The sequence below is a fragment of the Thermobia domestica genome, chromosome 10, assembly GCF_964235325.1.
Source record: "Thermobia domestica chromosome 10, izTheDome1.hap1.1, whole genome shotgun sequence".
In the NCBI taxonomy this organism is placed as follows: Eukaryota; Metazoa; Arthropoda; class Insecta; order Zygentoma; family Lepismatidae; genus Thermobia; species Thermobia domestica.
The window spans coordinates 182,195,854-182,201,853 of NC_137463.1; positions in this window are offsets into that span (position 1 = coordinate 182,195,854).

Genomic DNA, 6,000 nt, shown 5'->3' on the forward strand with positions numbered 1-6,000 from the left:
AATGCATAAAATTAAAATTATTCTGTTAATTGTGTTGTACTATTTATATATATATGGGTTGTAGCTATAGATGAAATTTCGCGTTCACCATCTGGAAAATAAATATTTCTTATTTAGAATGCGTAAGTTACAAGGTTATTATTAGCAGGTAACACTAATAAGTCCCTATTCTATTCCCTGTTACCAAGAAATAAGTCCCTATTCATATTTCGTAAAGTAATAACCAAGAAAATGACGTTTGTATCTACATTAACACTACATATTTCATTATGTATAGATGTTCTTCTGTTCAGTAAAAGAATCCCTGATATTACACTTAACTTTTCCTAGAAATGTGCTCTGTTAGAAGGGTAATGTGTGGTCAGTTCTTCAGTTTCCCAGTTGCCTCACGATACTGAAACAACACCGAAAAATCTGTCATCATTAGGAATAGAATTCGACAGCATTCACGCTAAGAACACATTTGTGTAACAAAAAAGTTTATTTCTAAATTTCCTTCGTATGTGTAAAAATGAAATTATTATTATTTAACATAAACATTCTATACTACTATTCACAGTTTCAAATGCATATACAGAGGCCGGTAGTCAGCCCAAAAATGTAGGGGGGCGGCTGAAGTTAGGGGAGCCCGATCCAACCATATCATAGTTTATCATCATATTATATTTCATTTGCAAGCCTACCGTGAAAAGTTTAGGGAGGCCAGCGAAAATTTAGGGAGGCAAACCCCTAGATCCTCCTGAATACGGGTCTGCATATACATATATATAATTATTCCAAAATGCTATCTCCACTGGTTTACCTGTTTCCGTGAGGTTACAAAAGTCAAAGAGCGCTGGTGTTTTCAATGTGAAAACCCCACTGGTGTCGGCAGCGCGGCCAGTCTCTGGTCAAGGAAACACCGGCAAGGAGGAACCGATGTGGTGACCACAAATTTTAACTAAATTACTAGTGCCAAGCCGCACTGATATTCCTTGCTCGTTACAATCTCTTGTGCCAAGAATTTCCTATAATAATAATAATAATAATAATAATAATAATAATAATAATAATAATAATAATAATAATAATAATATTATTATTATTATTATTATTATTATTATTATTATTATTATTTCACACAGGAAATTGGAAAATAAAATGAAATCTGTAAGTTTTACGTCCCACAGTTATGCCGGTTAGGCTAAAGGAGATAGTGATGATAAGTAATGAATGAAATGGTGGAATGAAGAAAGTGGGAGAAAACAGGAGAACCCCGAGAAAACCCATGCACACGATGTTTGTCCACCACAAAGTTCACTTAGCGCGAGCTGGGATCAAACCAAGGACCCCATGCAACTGAGATGAACGCTCTACCACTGAGCCACCGCGGCCACCACACAGGAAATTTATCTGCTATCACAATCGTCTGCTAATTTATATTTGTATAACCAATCACCAGGTATAAGACTGAAATACATGAGACGCAAGAGGCATCTTGCTATGTTTGAAAGTAACCACAAGAACTCCGAATGAGACTAGACGAATATACTAAAAGCAATAGGTTTAGCAAAGAAAATAAAGAGCGCCCCCTCCTTCTCAGTGCCATAAATCTGTCCTCGAAAAGGACGAGAGGGTTAGAAAATTTCATTCCACAGATGTGATATGGACAGAGTTTAAAAACCTGTTTTAAATGGCTAGCCCGAATTTCCCTCGCGCTGCTAATACAAACAGAGAGAAGCAGAGATCACACTGTTGCAAATCTTCACATGAAAAAAAGGGGGGAATGAATAACTTAATTGGAGGCTTTTAGTAAAATTATAAGCTCATATAACGAATTCTTTATTATCGACCTGACTCTATGCAAATTTTTATAAGGATTTGTTCATTGCTTGCTGAGAAAAACACGAAAAAAGTTCCAATGTTATTAGATAGAGGAAAACTCGACTCAGCGAAGAGGTAGCAACAGCCGTGTTATGCGCCGCTATTTTGAATCTGTACCATAGCACATTAAAAGATATGTAGAAATTAATGATAAGCTTACTGGTCTGTATCACAGGATATAAATTTAAACATAATAACATTTTCGATTCGAAAAATATATAAAAATATAAATGACAATTTTAAGTGATATGTAACTAAATAAACTTGGAAGATATAAGAATTATCTGAAAGAAGATTAAATAATCCCTTTATGTATGTAAAGCGTTGTGAAGCAGAAAGTAAACATTTCTATACGAGTAAGTGTCTGTTTTGTTGGTAAAAGAGCAAGTAATAAAGATGAATTGCTACATAAAAATATGTTCGGGGGAGACTCTTCCCTCCCTCCTTATCTATCGACATATCTGAAATGAAATAATAAATAATAGAAATTTAAATTAATGGATCAAAATTCTAAGTTACAGAAGTTTTACTTGCTGTTCTAAATCTTCCACATATTTCATAATCATACGTTATACAATGAAAATACTACATATCAAAATTTTAGCATCCTGTATTACAAATCGTTCTAATGTTAAGTTCAGTTTATATGGCTGAGATAGCATCAAATGATTGGTTCTATGGAATATGTTATAAATATGCAAATATTCAATGCGACATTCACTCCTGTCTAGATCGGAGTCCATGAATGGTTCAGGTAGAAGTTTAGGAATCTGAAATAAAAGAATATAAATATAATTAATCAATGAGATTATGATAAATACATATAATCGATATATATATATATATATATATATATATATATATATATATATATATATATATATATATATATATATATATATATATATAGGGCGGATCCAAGGGAGGGGCTATAGGGGCTATAGCCCCCCCTTGACCCTTAGGTATACACTGGATAAAATGAACTTCAATCCTGTTTTACACTGGATAAAGCGGCAAACTATGGTTTAGCCCCTCCCTTGATCATATCCTGGATCCGCCACTGAATATATATATATATATATATATATATATATAAAGTAGATGTAGAGAAAATATAAATTCTTATCCTTTGATACCATCTGGATCCGACAGCGCGGTGTACCGACTTCGCATATCTGAAATAAAAGAGAATCCATGAATACATATATAGATATGTATAAAATATATCTATGCTAAGAGATATATGTTTTACTGACAATTAAAGAATTGTCTTTCTTACTTGTTGTCTGATGTATGTAATAAAGTATCATTAAAATCAATCGATGAAACCTGTTAATTGGAGTTTTGGTTCTTAGATTTCGAATTTTATATTTTATGATAGATTGATGCTTATCCATATTTTGTGGCAATATTTCATATTTTATTGTATTTAACCTAATTCGATTATTTCTTCAAGCTCTTGTTCGTCTCATTATATTACACCTTAGACCTTCAGGAATTTTCCCGCAAGTGGGATGGCGACTGCGTAATGGGCCGTCACTTTCAAACGATTCCAACGTTTGGATTACACTTTAAATGTTATTGTTGTGATATTATAACACGAGGAATTCCCAAATAACAACAAAACACGTCGATGTGAAAGAATATACCACAGCAATAATGATTTAATAAACTACTAGAACTACTAGAAGTGCAAGGGTTATTATGATCATGTACAGTTCATTAGCAGTGGATGTGATATGTGTATTTTACAAATACAACACATAAACATATAATCCCTTTTACATAATCAATATAATGGATACAATTCAGGGAATGAGGAACATAATGAACTAAAGGACAACGAACACAATTTATATTACGAGGTACATATTTTTGTAAGACAACATTCCGCCTTACTCTGTTTTATTCTTTATTCATCATCAAGCACGGGAGATAGGGAGTCCATTTGAATGTTAAAAGCCAAGCTCCTTGGAGAACAGAGGTGTTGGTCATTAACCTTTGCTAGTACGTTGCGGCATGGAGGATTTTAGCCCATTGACAACGTTCTACACGATGTATAATTCTTATTAGTTTGCATTTCTTCTTAAAAGAAGTTACATCAATTAAGTTATTATAGAAATTAAAAGGAAATTTATTGTTTATAATAATAGGTAATAAACTATTAGGGTAACAGCTTCTTTTCATCATGAGTAATACTCCTATCCTTTAATTGCAACTAAACTAATTTCTTCATTGATCATGGCATGAGTACTCAGTAGTTCTTCAAGTTTAATTTGGATGTTGTTTCTTTCTGTGTGCTTCAATGGTCTGTTATTTATCTGAGTTTCGACAACCCACCGACTACCAACATGATTGTCCTGAATGACTGTAATATAGAATCCCAATATGCCACCTCATTTTTTTTCTGTAAGTAGTAGGGGCCCGCGTATGGCGAACCGAGTCAGCAAAAATTTTTGTGACGTCATAGGTCAAAGGCCAATGAACTTGGCCCGGGGTCAATGACCTAGGGGTACTTAGGAACACCCCCTATAAATTTTGGCAGGGGTACCATAACCCACCTCCTAAATTTTGGCTGGAGTACATAGGACCACCCCGTTAAATTTTGGAACTTGCCAAATCTAAAAATTTGGTATGGTAGTCTAGGACCAGGGTATGTACCTCTATTAGTATTGGGGGTCTATGTCATTCCCTTTCACGGATAAAAAATTACCAAAAATAAAATTTGTTTTTTAACCTATTTTATCCCCTTTGATGAGGTTTAATTACCTTATATAGTTATATGGGCGTATACAGGGCTCCATTCCCTTTCATAAGACATGGGTATATTGATGTACCCCTTTAAATTTTTGGGAGGGCTACCTTGATCCACCCCCTAAATTTTGGAAATTGCCCAATTTAAACATTTGGTATCATAGTATAGGACCCTAATATGCATCATGATAAATTTGGATGGTCCACCTCGTTCCCTTTTAGGGGTACAAAATTGCCAAAATATAAACGTAAGCAATGCGTTGTACCACGTGTTAGGTTTTTAGTCCATTTCATTTCCTTTGATGAGGGCCTATTACCTTATATGGTTATATGGTCGTGTATAGAGGTCCATTACCTATCATAAGACATGGCTATATTGATGCACCCCTTTAAATTTTTGGGAGGGGTACATTGGCTCATCCCCTAAATTTGGAAATTGCTCAATTTAAACATTGCTATCATAAGCACCACGGACAAAAATATAGTAACCCACATGGTACTTACGTTAATACCGTGTAGCGCCGCCCCTGGCCTGGATAACCGCCTGGATGCGGTCGGGAAGGCAGTCCACAAGGGTCTCGAAGGCCGTCACATCTAGTTGAACCCACTCACGGAGGATAAGATCACGCAATTCCACCAAACGTCGGGGATGCTGATGTCGACGTTTCACCCGCTGTTCCAACTGGTCCCACAGATGCTCAATTGGGTTGAGATCCGGCGATTGTGCGGGCCATTCGAGGTGTGGTAGGGTACCTGAGTGTTCTTCAAACCAGTTACATATGGGTCCAGCTCTCTGAACCTTACTATTGTTGTCTTGAAAAATAGGGGTGTCTATAGCAAAGGCATCGCGAAGAAAGTGACTGAAGGGCAACACCTGCTCGTCCAGAATGTTCAAATAAACATGCTGGTTCACACCTCATGCTCGTGGACACCTCAATGAATGGGCACACCCCATAGTACGAAAAACACCCGCAGAACATGACAGACCCACCCTCGACCTGCACCTGACCTTCCACACACTGCGGGTGAAATGCTTCATGTGGCCGTCGGTGGACACGACGCCGGGCATCATTCGAATACAGGCAAAATCGTGATTCGTCAGACCATATGACACGGCGCCAGTCTGCTACTGTCCATGTTTGATGATTATTGGCCCACTGCAGACGAGCAACTTCATGTGCATGTGTGAGCAGTGGCCTTTTGCGAGGTACCCGACTCCATATGTTCATTGCATGCAGTTCCCGTCGCAATGTTCTCTCGCTGACAGGTTGGACTGGACTTGCATTGACGGACTGCAGTAATTATTGGCGTGTTTGGAAGCGGTTTCGATTCACAAGCCTGGCAACTCGTCTTCGGGCCCGATCTGTGAGGATCTTTTTCCGA